The sequence below is a fragment of the Pan paniscus genome, chromosome 5, assembly GCF_029289425.2.
Source record: "Pan paniscus chromosome 5, NHGRI_mPanPan1-v2.0_pri, whole genome shotgun sequence".
In the NCBI taxonomy this organism is placed as follows: Eukaryota; Metazoa; Chordata; class Mammalia; order Primates; family Hominidae; genus Pan; species Pan paniscus.
In genome coordinates this window covers 170,789,747-170,803,644 of record NC_073254.2, presented here as the reverse complement: position 1 = coordinate 170,803,644, position 13,898 = coordinate 170,789,747, and the positions used below count along the sequence as shown (strand labels likewise).

Below are 13,898 nucleotides of genomic sequence, written 5' to 3'. Positions count from 1 at the left end.
GAACATTCTCAGTGTAAATGTTAACACATTTCTAAATTGCACTCCACATGAGTTATACTAATATACACCTTACTATGCTAAGTGTTTATTTTAATGAGCCATATGCTATATATTTAATAAAAAGTGAAGTAGTTCTACAGGAATTATGATAAAAACAAGCAGTTTCTGGTTTTCTGATTCTCATTCTCAATGGGCACTGCCCAGAAGCATTTTTGATTCTTTAGGCTATTTCTGCTCTAAGAAGGTCCATGCTTCTAAGCATGCTGATAATGTGTTTTCATTATTTTTCAGCTTTAGGTATTATTTACTCTCAGTTTCCTCAAACTTACCCTTCTGTCTTCTCAACTAGTTCTAAGATGTCTCTCTCTCTCTTTTTTTTTTTTTTTAATTTTAGAGACAGGGTCTCACTCTATCAACCAGGCAGGTCTTCCTGGGCTCAAGTGATCTTTCTGAAGCGCTGGGTAGTGTGAGCAACCGTGGCCAGCCTTCTTAACTAGTTCTGTTATGTAATTTGATTCGATTAAATGTCAGAATTTACATCTTTAAGACTATGTAAGTATTATGCCCTGTTAGCCTCACAGTATACCATGATTTCATTTCCTTTCTTAGAGAATCATGTTTTCCCTGGAGTTAAAATTGTTTCTCTTTTTTTTCTTTTTTCAAGATAAACACCATTAATTTATTAGCAAATTGTATGCCAGAAGTATAAATCTTGTCTCACTGTGTTCAAATATCAGATATTCTATGCTTTGCATTTCTTTCTTGGTGACCTCTGCTCCAACCTGGATAGGCTGCTCTCCAGGCCTGCTGGTTGTTTCTTCAACACCATCCTAATGATAGCCTTTGCTGGTCTTCTGTATTGCTATTTCCAACGTATTCCTTCCTTTGGGAGATTACAAAATCGAGCAGTAGTTTCTGAGTAAGAGTAACAGAAGGTATGCTTTCTGAGACTCTTCCTGTTTCAAAAATGTTCTCCCTTCACACTTGGCTAATGATGTCAGTAGATATAAAAGTCTTGGTTGGAAGTAATTTTCTCTGAGTACTCAGGGAGCTATTTGTCTACCTGTTGATTTATAGATTCCAATGCTGCTATTGAGATTCCAGTATCATTCTGATGATCCCCAGCCCATTCTGAAAGCTTTTAAAGTTTTCTCTTAGTTGACATAATTACAAAATTTTGTGATAGTAGGCTTTGGGTGGGTCTTTTTCATGCACTGAGCAAATGTACAAATTTGGGAAATGATCTGGATAGCAGTTCTCCAAGTGTGGTCTAACGACCCCTGGGGTTCCTGAGACAAGACCCCTTTAGGAAGTCCACAAGGTTGGGCCTCATAAAAATACTGAGACATTATGAAATTCTTAAACTTTCATTCTCTCATGAGAGTACAGTGAACTTTTCCAGAGGCTACATGACGTGTGATATCACAACAGATGGAAAGTTGAAGCAGATATGAGAATTCAGCTGTCTTCTAGTAAGTCAGGCAGTAACAAGATCTGTAAAAATGTAAAACAGCTCCAAAACAAACAAAAAAATTTAGTAGAAAAAGTAGTAAAATTATTTTTCTAGAAATATGTGGGCTTGTTCTTTTTTAGTATTAAATAAATAGACATCTTAACAGGTTCTCGGTTTTCATTTCTAATGTGGCAAACAAAACATAATAAAACATAAACAAAAAAGCTTTTTCGGTCCTTAGTAATTTTTAAGCATGTAAGAGATCCTGGACCAAAACACTTGAGAATCTCTGCTCCTGGCTGGATGTGGTGGCTCATGCCTATAATCCCAGCACTCTGGGAGGCCAAGGTGGGCGGATGACCTGAGGTCAGGAGTTCGGGACCAGCATGGCCAACATAGTGAAACCCCATCTCTACCAAAAATTCAAAAATTAGCTGGGTGTGGTGGCGCACACCTGCAGTCCCAGCTACTCAGGAGGCTGAGGCAGGAGAATCGCTTGAGCCTGGGAGGCAGAGATTGCAGTGAGCCGAGATTGCACCATTGCACTCCAGCCTGGGTGACAAAAGTGAGACTCCGTTAAAAAAAAAAAAAAAAAAAAAAAGAAGAATCTCTGCTCGTGAATTATGTCTTTGATATTTCCTCCCTTGCAGTTTTAAAGTTCCTATTACTCACATATTGGATCTCCTGGTCTAATACGCTCATTTTCCTTCCTCTTCCTCTTCCTCTTCCTCTTCCTCTTCTACTCTCTATCTTCCTGTTTTTATTCCTCCATTGTTTGTGGGGGGAGACCTCCCCTTTATTTCCCTTTTTTTTTTTTTTTTTAGTTTTTTTTCCCCATTTCTTTTATTGATTTTTTTGTTTTGTTTCAACCATCAGATTTTCAATTTCAAAGTTTTTTTTTAAACATGTGTTTTGGATGTTTCTTGCCTATGCTTTTGTTCTTATTTCATGCGTGCAAAATCTTCCCTTATTTCCAAACTTGCCATGATGATGATCATAATGATTTTGTACTTTTCTTTCCTGTTCTTTGTTTTCTGCTGAGCTCCCTTTTTGATGATTTTAGCTTCTGTCATTCATGTTAGATGCTCTTCTCAAATTCTGAGTATCTTCATTTGTCCTTTCATATTTGAAAATGAGCCACAACGTCAATCATGAACTCTTCGCAGGGATGGAGTTTATTGTGTGGTGTTCCTCATTCCAAGGCAGTGGTTCTGAAACTTTTGGCATCAGGACCTGTTTATACTCTTAAAAAATTTAGTGAGAAGAGTAGCATTATTTCCCATTTTTGCAAATTTTTCATCTCTAACTTAATAGAACATAGCTGGATTCTCCTATCTGCTTCTGCATTCTATCTGTTGCAATCTGTTGTTTTGGCTGAAGTATATAGGAAAAAAATCCAGTCGCACACAGACATGTCACTGGAAAAGGAGGGAGTATTTTAATGGCATTTCCAATAAGTATGGATATCTTTCATAGCCCACTAACATCCTTCATATTACACTGAAACTCAGCAAGTGGTAATGGGTTGAAGGCCTGTTTGAGTCTGAAACCATATCAATGTACTATACTGTTACTTTATTTTATTTTATTATTTTTTTGAGACAGAGTCTCGCTCTGCTGCCCAAGCTGGAGTGCAATGACACGATTTCGGCTCACTGTAACCTCTGCCTCCTGGGTTCAAGCGATTCTCCTACCTCAGCCTCCCACCACCATGCCCAGCTAATTTTTCTATTTTTAGTAGAGACAGGGTTTCACCATGTTGGCTGGGCTGGTCTTGAACTCCTGGCCTCAAGTGATGGGCCTGCCTCAGCCTCCCAAAGTGCTGGGATTACAGATGTGAGCCCCCACGCCTGGCTACTGTACCATTACTTTAAAATCCACTGGCCTATCTTGCCCTTAGAAAGGATCTTTTAAGGCCGGGCGCGGTGGCTCACGCCTGTAATCCCAGCACTTTGGGAGGCCAAGGTGGGCGGATCACGAGGTCAGGAGATCGAGACCATCCTGGCTAACACAGCGAAACCCCGTCTCTACTGAAAATACAAAAAAAAAAAAAAAATTAGCCGGGCATGGTGGCGGGCACCTGTAGTCCCAGCTATTTGGGAGGCTGAGGCAGGAGAATGGCGTGAACCCGGGAGGTGGAGTTTGCAGTGAGCCGAGATCGGGCCACTGCACTCCAGCCTGGGCGACACAGTGAGACTCCATCTCAAAAAAAAAAAGAAAAAAAGAAAAAGAAAGGATCTTTTAAAACAGTCCCAATTCCAAACATTCTTCTCTATATTCCTATAAAACACTCCCTTTGAAAGATCAGAAAATATAGTTCTGATATTTATATCATTTTCTTTTATAGAAAGATGGGAGTGATGAAATTAACTCTTTTCCCGTTTAAAAAAGAAGTTCAGCTCTCTGCCAGCGCTCTTTTAATTTTACATAAACATGCTCTTTGAGGCTGAAACTAATCTTACTGATTTTCTTTTCTTTTCTTTTCTTTTTTTGGAGATGGAATCTCGCTTCTTCTCCCAGGCTGGAGTGCAATGGCATGATCTCGGCTCACTGCAACCTCCGCTTCCTAGGTTCAAGCAATTCTCCTGCCTCAGCCTCCCCAGTAGCTGGGATTACAGGCGTGTGCCACCACGTCTGGCTAATTTTTGTATTTTTAGTAGAGACGGGGTTTCACCCTGTTGGTCAGGCTGGTCTTGAACTCTTGACCTCAGGTGATCCACCTGCCTTGGCCTCCCAAAGTGCTGGGATTACAGGTGTGAGCCACCGTGCCCAGCCTAATCTGACTGATTTTCAATGTGAAAATAAAATATAAAAACTGTTCTTGGCTGGGCGCGGTGGCTTACACCTGTAATCCCAGCACTTTGGGAGGCCGAGGCAGGTGGATCACCTGAGGTCAGGAGTTCAAGACCAGCCTGACCAACAGGGTGACACCCCTTCTCTATTAAAAAATACAAAAATTAGTTGGGCGTGGTGGCGCATGCTTGTATTCCTAGCTACTCAGGAGGCTGAGGCAGGAGAATTGCTTGAACCCGGGAGGAAGAGGTTGCAGTGAGCTGAGATAGTGCCACTGCACTCCAGCCTGGGTGACAGAGTGAGACTCTGTCTCAGAAAAAACAAACAAATAAACAAACAAACAAAAAACCCCCTGCTTTTGGAGTAATCTCTAAACAGAACATCAGAATCATCTATTTCAGAAAAATTGGATTCATCAAATGAATCTTCGGCCAACAAGCATTCAAGAACGACGTTAACATCATGCATAGGAATGCTACGTTTTCTAAGATTTGACATTTTCAGCAATTGAGAATTACTATATTTTGTAAATGGAAATACCACTACTAAAAACAGAATGCTATAAAAAGAATGATGTCTTTTGTTTTTAAAGTCGATATACTAGAGTAATGTGAAAATAATAATAAAAGCGAGATATGTCATGGTAAAGTTATCTCGGGGTAAACGCTACACCTGTGAGCACCACTGTCCAGTATTCTCACGGAAAAAAGGAAGAGTTTAAGGAGAGTTGAAATCACATCATTCTGACCTGAATACCAGATGAGGTAAGAGAAAAGGTCTGAAAAATGAAAGCCAGAGGGCCAGGTGCAGTGGCTCACGCCTGTAATCCCAACACTTTGGGAGGCCGAGGTGGGCAGATCATGAGGTCAGGAGTTCAAGACCAGCCTGGCCAATATGGTGAAACCCTGTCTCTACTAAAAATACAAAAATTAGCCAGGTGTGGTGCTATTCGGGAGGTCGAGGCAGAAGAATCACTTGAACCCATGAGGTGGAGGTTGCAGTGAGCTGAGATCATGCCACTGCACTCCAGCCTGGGCAACAGAGCAAGACTCTGTCTCAAAAAAAAAAAAAAAAAAAAAAATTAAAGAAAAGGAAAATAATAGCCAGAGAGAAACATTTCTGGGCCAGTGTTTTCCATTAGTAGAGGATGGGGTGCTCTGGATGTATTGTGTCCTGGTCTTTCAGTATAGGCCCTCTCTATTAGCAGAGAAGAACTGTGAGCAGACTCCATCATGTTATTTCTTTCTTTTTTTTTTTGAGACGGAGTCTCGCTCTGTCACCCAGGCTGGTGTGCAGTGGTGTGATCTCGGCTCACTGCAACCTCCACCTTCTGGGTTCAAGCAACTTTCCCTCAGCCTCCTGAGTAGCTGGGACTACAGGCACGTGTCACCATGCCTGACTAATTTTTTGTATTTTTAGTAGAGACAGGGTTTCACTGTGTTAGCCAGGATGGTCTTGATCTCCTGATCTCATGATCTGCCAGCCTCGGCCTCCCAAAGTACTGGGAATACGGGCGTGAGCCACCGCGCCCGGCCTTGTTATTTCTCATAGCACAACAGAAACATTTCTTGGCAGGCCAGGCATGGTGGCTCATGCCTGTAATCTTAGCACTTTAGGAGGCCGAGGCGGGCGGATCACCTGAGGTCAGGAGTTTGAGACCAGCCTGACCAACATGGTGAAACCCTGTCTCCACTAAAAATACATAAATTAGCTGAGTGTGGTGGCAGGTGCCTGTAAGCCCAGCTACTCGGGAGACTGAGGCAGGAGAATCACTTGAACCCAAGAGGCGGAAGTTGCAGAGAGCTGAGATCGCGCCATTGCACTCCAGCCTAGGAGACAGAACGAGACTCTGTCTCAAAAACAAACAAAGAAACAAACTTCTTGACAATATTTAACCCCCTGTGTTTTAAATTGTATGTTCGGATTGCCTCCAAGCTTTAGTTTCATCTCACGAGTGGACTTGCTGGTAGGAGGAAGTGTCTCGGGGACCCAGCCAGGCTCCAGGTGTACCTCATCTGTGAATGAATGCCTGGCACTCAAGAACCACAGAGCTGGGAGGGCACTCAGATACCTTCAGTTCCGATCCCTAATTTTAAGGTGAGGAAACCATGGCTTATTAAAGGAGGTAGCTTACCTTAGGTCACACTGCCAATAATGCATGGCCACAGTCATGGTTACATTCAGGCCTTCTGAATCCCAGTCCTGCACTCTCTTAGAAACACATCTATTGAAAGATTTGTTTGCTGTTCCACTCAAAGCTGAGGGCCAGACTCCACACTGTCATATCTTCAACATGGTACTGCCTACTAGACAAGTCTTGTTTGAGTTACCTGGTCAGCTTTCCTTTACAACCTTTTTCTAGAACAGGATAAACACAATAAAAATGGTACTAGTAAAGAGAAAGTAATGGCATTTCTCTCATGCTCTTGTCACTGGGGCTATCATCCCCATGAAGCTGTTCCTATCCACTTTGTCTGCTTGCTATTCAATAAGCAATTGCTAAAAGACTGGATGTCAGGCAAGAAGGTTACAGGGGTAAAGAAGGTGGACAAAGGCCCTGTCCCATGTGTTTATGATCTGACCACGGGTGAAAAGTACTAATAAGTGTGAATAAACAACATAATATCACATTGTATTATGTGATATGAGGGAAATAGAGGGTAGTATGATAGAGAGCAGCTGAGGCTGAGCGAGGGTGAAAGAAGGTTGGGACAGTCAGGGAAGGTTCTCTGAGGAGGTGATATTTGAGTGCAGGAAGACTTGGAAGAGAAAGTCATTTAAGAATGATTACAGGCCGGGTACAGTGGCTCACGCCTATAATACCAACACTTTGGGAGGCTGAGGCGGGCGGATCACCTGAGGCCAGGAGTTTGAGACCAACCTGGCCAACATGGTGAAGCCCCCTCTCTACTAAAAATACAAAAATTAGCCAGGCGTGATGGTGAGCGCCTGTAATTCCAGCTACTTGGGAGGTTGAGGAGGGAGGATTGCTTAAACCTGGGAGGCGGAGGATACACTGAGCCTAGATTGCATTACTGTACTCCAGCCTGGACAACAGAGTGAGACTCCATCTCAAAAAAAAGAATGGAATTGCAAACCAGGATAGAATGAGCTTGGTGGGTTCTCCTGTGAGGTATACAAAGGAAGCCACAGTGGCTGGAATTTGGTGGGCAACAGAGAGTGTGGTGGGATAGAGGAAGGCATCTCGCTATAAAAGATATGCAAACATGCAAAGTACGATGGGAGCACAGTCGGGGCCTGGAATGCAGTGCATCAGCCACTGAAGACACTCCTAAACACCAGACATGGGATGATTCTACAGTTACAGCCTCGGGGGTGGAGACTACGGATTTCTCATTGAATCAGTGTAACTAATGTGCAACCGCACATGTGCACCAGGATTGCATCAGTGTGAGTAATGTGCAACTGCACATGTGCACCAGGATTGCATCAGTGTGAGTAATGTGCAACTGCACATGTGCACCAGGATTGCATCAGTGTGAGTCATGTGCAACTGTATAAGTGCACCAGGATTGCATAAGTGTGAGTAATGTGCAACAGCACATGTGCACCAGGATTGCATCAGTGTGGCTGATGTGCAACCACACATGTGCACCAGGACTGCATCAGTGTGAGTAATGTGCAACCACACATGTGCACCCGGATTGCATCAGTGTGAGTAATGTGCAACTGCACATGTGCACCAGGATTGCATCAGTGTGAGTCATGTGCAACCGCACATGTGCACCAGGATTGCATCAGTGTGAGTAATGTGCAACCGCACATGTGCACCCGGATTGCATCAGTGTGAGTAATGTGCAACTGCACATGTGCACCAGGATTGCATCAGTGTGAGTAATGTGCAACCGCACATGTGCACCCGGATTGCATCAGTGTGAGTAATGTGCAACCGCACATGTGCACCAGGATTGCATCAGTGTGAGTAATGTGCAACCGCACATGTGCACCCGGATTGCATCAGTGTGAGTAATGTGCAACCGCACATGTGCACCCGGATTGCATCAGTGTGAGTAATGTGCAACCGCACATGTGCACCAGGATTGCATCAGTGTGAGTAATGTGCAACCGCACATGTGCACCAGGATTGCATCAGTGTGAGTAATGTGCAACTGCACATGTGCACCAGGATTGCATCAGTGTGAGTAATGTGCAACTGCACATGTGCACCAGGATTGCATCAGTGTAACGTGCAACCACACATGTGCACCAGGATTGCATCAGTGTGAGTAATGTGCAACCACACATGTGCACCCGGATTGCATCAGTGTGAGTAATGTGCAACTGCACATGTGCACCAGGATTGCATCAGTGTGAGTAATGTGCAACCGCACATGTGCACCAGGATTGCATCAGTGTGAGTAATGTGCAACTGCACATGTGCACCAGGATTGCATCAGTGTGAGTAATGTGCAACAGCACATGTGCACCAGGATTGCATCAGTGTGAGTAATGTGCAACCGCACATGTGCACCAGGATTGCATCAGTGTGAGTAATGTGCAACCGCACATGTGCACCAGGATTGCATCAGTGTGAGTAATGTGCAACCGCACATGTGCACCCGGATTGCATCAGTGTGAGTAATGTGCAACCGCACATGTGCACCAGGATTGCATCAGTGTGAGTAATGTGCAACCGCACATGTGCACCAGGATTGCATCAGTGTAATGTGCAACTGCACATGTACAGTAGGAGTAAGAAATAACTCGCAGATTTTGTTTTGTATTCTAAGCTAAATTAGAGTCATCTTGCCTTCATGATTTGGATCTTTTCTCGTTTCCTTGAGTATTTTAAATATTTTCTCCTTTTTGAGTAGGACGGTTAAAACAATTATAAAATTTCCTACTTCAGCTCAGGTCCCTTAGTTGGGTGGGAAATGAGAGGAAACACTGTTCTCTTTTACAGAACATATCCCATGTGAAGCTTTTCTGACCCCTGATGCGAACTTTGAGGCAGGAATTGTATTATGACCTTGAACCTTCTATTGCTTTACACTGAGAGAGATTCGAGGATGCGGCCCCTCCCCTTCCGGTCTGAGCAGCACTTCCCTTTCCCGTTGCCTAATCAGCTGGCATTTTAACCCACTGCATCCACAGAGACACATATGCATGGAAGAGAAATTACTCCAATAATTTCACTCATACTTTTCAGGCACTGGCCTGGAAAAGTCCAGTTGAAAAAAGTGTGGGTAAAAATATCTCTACCATTGTGCAGAAGTCAGACATTTTGGTGGTAAGAAAATGCACTAAAAAAGAAAACGATTCCACCTTCCTTTGCCTTGCTGTTGTATGAATCCCATGATTTCACTACTTAAATTACATTGCAAGGAGAAGAAAAAGCGTGGCCCAAAGAATTTCTTTTGTCTTCAGACATGTGTTAGTTGCTCTGTAAAGTCCCCCTCAGACAAAATTAATTGCACATTCCTCAGCATTCTCAAAGTATTCTGTTCCTTCCTTGATTATGTGGCTTATTGCCTCTGTTGTACAATGGTGTCATTCATCCTTACACTATTAGACTAGTCCAGGGTTTCATACAGAGTAATGACTCAACATAGGTATACTGAATAATGAAAAGAGTTGAAGGAAAAAGGAAAGTTTTACTCTGATCTTCTGAGGGAAGGAGAGAGCTTAGATGATTTTAATCTCCTAAGAAACAATTGAATGTCTAAAATCAGACATTCAATATGGAGGAATGATCTTTATTTCCTCACTCTTCATTCTTAAAGAAAGGCTCAAATTACTGTTTAGGTAACGTTTCTGTATTCCAAGAGAGGGGTACTTTCTTTTTAAAACTTGGCATTTCTTTTTTGGTTTGCAGTAAAACACATTGTTGGATTTTAGGGGGCTGGTTCAAATGAGGAAAGTGGTTTCTTTTGACTAACCCAGTTTCCTGACCTTGTGGTTGTTTATTCCAGACACCAAATCAGAGACTTAAATTTCTAGGTTATCATAGGGATTGTAAGAGAAAGAGATATTTGGGTATCAAAAAGAACACAAAAATAAAATTTCAATTATATTCCAAAACATTTCATGATGGAAGATTTTGTGAAACAGCAATTTAAATCTAGTCATATACCAATACTGAACAAAGACAGGACAAGGAAAGAAATTATATACTATTGTCATTTATGACCATGTCTGAAAAAAATTCTTTTTTAATTTTAAAAAAGAATTTTAAAAAATTCTTTAAAAAATATAAATAAATTGGGGTGGCACAGTGGCTCCCCCCTGTAATCCCAGCTCTTTGGGAGGCTGAGGTGGGTGGATTAAGGAGTTCGTGACCAGCCTGGCCAACACAGTGAAACCCCGTCTCTACAAAAACACAAAAATCAGCTGGGCGTGGTGGCCTGTGCCTGTAGTCCCAGCTACTTGGGAGGCTGAGGCAGGAGAATCGCTTAACCCGGGAGATGGAGGCTGCAGTGACCCAAGATCGTGCCATTGCCCTCCAGCCTGAATGACAGAGTGAGACTGTGTCTCAAAAAAAAAAAAAAAAATTCAAACTAATCAGTGCCTAAATACACAAAACATTGTGACTGGGTAGGGTTTATTCTAGTAATGCTACATATGATTCAAATCAGGTCCCCTATTAATATTTACCACATTATGAATAGAAAGAGTAAAATCATATGCTAACTTTATTAAAGGCATACTAAGCAATGAATAAAACTCAATATTCACAATAAAATCTTAGCAAAAGAGGAAAAAAGTGTTTGTCTAAATCCATAGCAAACATCACACTTAAGGGTAAAACAGTCCTGCTAATGCCAAAAAGAAGATAAGGATGCCAATGTCTAAACAATATTGTATAGGAAGACTTACCCAAAGCAATAAGACATGTAAAAGATAATAAAGGGTAGAAGAACTGTAAAAGATGACAAAAAAGCTTCCTCATTTTCAGACATCATTGTCTACACAGAAATCCAAGAGATCTATGAACCACTCTTAGAACAGGAAAGTTGAGAAAGTTTGTTACAGTATTGACATATAAAAATCAAAAGCATTGCTAGATGAGGATAATATCCAATTTAAACAATAGAGAAAATGTTCTAGTCCAAATAACATCAAAAGCTGTAAGTATCTAGGAATAAAGTTTTAAAAGTTACATGTATTTAAAAAACATAAAAGTTACATGTATGAATCTGATGGAGAAATTAGAAAATATTAAAGGAAATTTTAAAAGCTTGCTTGAAGACATGTTTATGGATGGGATGACAGTAATGTAAAGATGTCAATTCTGTTGAAATTAATCTATAAAATTTAATGCAATTTCAATAAAAATCCCAATAGAGTAGTTCAAAGAAATGACAAATTAAAAAAAAAATTCCTTGACAGGGCAGAGTCAAGAAAATCTAAGCCAGTGTTGAAGAAGAGCAATGTATGTGGGCTTGATCATCAGAGGAGTGTGGTATGGGACAAGAATGGGTGGGCCAGTGAAAGAGAACGCAGACCTACACATCCATGTAAGTCTTGTTATTTTTATTTTTATTTTTTGAGACGGAGTCTCGCTCTGTCGCCAAGGCTGAAGTGCAGTGGCAACATTTTGGCTCACTGCAGCCTCTGCCTCGCGGGCTCAAGCAATTCTCCTGCCTCAGCCTCCTGAGTAGCTGGGATTACAGGCACTCGCCACCATGCCTGGCTAATTTTTGTACTTTTGATAGAGACAGGGTTTCACCATATTAGCCAGGCGGGTCTCAAACTCCTAACCTCAGGTGATCCACCTGCCTTGGCCTCCCAAAGTGCGGGGATTACAGACGTGAGCCACTGCACCCAGCCGAGAGAAGTACTTTTCAAATCAGTGGCTAGCTATATGAAAATAAGAGTTTCGATCTCCTACTATACACCATGCCTCCATCAATGTTAGGCACATTAAGGACAAATGTGAAAGACAAAATTTTAAGACTTTTAGAAAAAAATAGAGTATATTTATGACCTGAGATTGAAAGGACTTTTTTAAAAAACACAACACAAAACCTACGCACTATAAAAAGTATACTTAGTCAAACTTACATGTTATACAATTTATTTTCAAATAAACCATAATTAAAGTTAAAAGGCATGTCTCATGGTAGGAGATATTTACATCTCACATAATCTGCAAAGATCACTGGCCAGAATTCATCAAGAACTCCTATACAACAATAAGAAAAAGAAATATCCCAATAGAATGGGCAATGGATATGAGCCAGAAAACTGCAGAGGAAATCAAAATGGCCAATAAGAAAAGATGTTCAATCTTAACGCAATTGGCAAAATGCAGAGATAGATCATCACCAATGGATAATCCACAGCAGTTAAATGAACTAGAGCTATAAATCCCAAAAACAATGTTGAGTGAAAATAACCTGTAAGTTGACACTATGTATGCCATGTTTGAAATAGGTGAAAGCATATGACTTATTTTTTGAGACAGGGTCTCACTCTGTTGCCCAGGCTGGAGAGCAGTGGTGCCATCATAGCTCACTGCAGTCTCAAACTCCTGGGCTCAAGCGATCCTCCTGTCTCAGTCTCTTGTGCAGTAGGACCACAGGCATGTGCCATCATGTCCTGCTAACTTTTTGATTTTTTGTAGAGATGGGATTTCGCCACGTTGTCCAGGCTGGTCTCAAACTCCTTGGCTCAAGCAGTCCTCCCACCTGGGCCTCCCACAACATGTTACACATTTTAAATAAATACTTGTATATATAGTAATGGCAACAAAACCATGCTTGGGAAAGAAACACCAAGTTTTGGATGGCAGTTCCAGCACAGTTGTGTACTAAGCCAGGTTACACTGGCTTCCCTGAGCCAATTCTGCACATCTCTTCTTAATTCCATGTTCAGTGATGTTGTGTTAGTAACTTGAAATCTGCTGTGATGGGAGTGTTTATACCACAGAAATCAAAAAACATTATAAATTCCAGATCCTCCCTCTCCTTTCCCCATGCTGGAGAACTGGTTTACCAACACATCAGGGTGCCATTCTCCACAGAGCAGAATGTGACTGGGGAAGGGTATATAACTGGATTCAATATTGTTTATAATATCTTTACGCTTCAAACAAATGTTAAAGCAAATAAGACACAAAGAAAGGAGTAATATGACAAACTCCCATGAGCCACGCCTGACTCTTTGACAGAATGTCTTTCTGTGATTTTCTGTATTTTGGAAATCTTTACTGAAAAAAGAAACATAGTCAGTTGAATTTTTCAGGCCAGCATAATACCATTTCTTTATGCCCTCTTTAATTTTAGATTTAAGTCTTGCCTAGTTGGCCACAATATATTATTTTGAAAAACTTGGACCTGAACTAATAGGAGCTGAAAGTTATTATTTCAAGCCCCAAGCACAGATTTGCCAGATAGGTGTATCTTTGAAATCGATACACCTATTGATTGGTTGAACCCGGGAGGCGGAGGTTGCAATGAGCTGAGACTGCGCCACTGCACTCCAGCCTGGGCGACACAGTGAAACTCTGCCTCAAAAAAAAAAAAAAAAGAAAAAAGAAAAGAACAGAGATGTGATTCAGGAATGTAAATCTCAGTCATCTAACTTCTGCAGACTGGGGTCCACTGCAAAGATCTCTTCTTGCTAACTCGTTCGTTCGTTCGTTCGTTCATTCATTCATTCATTCATTCATTCATTCATTCAAGATGGA

At 41.6% G+C, this 13,898-nt stretch overlaps 1 protein-coding gene across 5 annotated transcripts in view; it reads right to left on the bottom strand.

Moving 5' to 3' along the window:
* The window catches only part of PLEKHG1 (pleckstrin homology and RhoGEF domain containing G1), a 246,055-nt gene that overhangs the window by 60,453 nt on the left and 171,704 nt on the right, over nt 1-13,898 (bottom strand). The window lies entirely within an intron of this gene.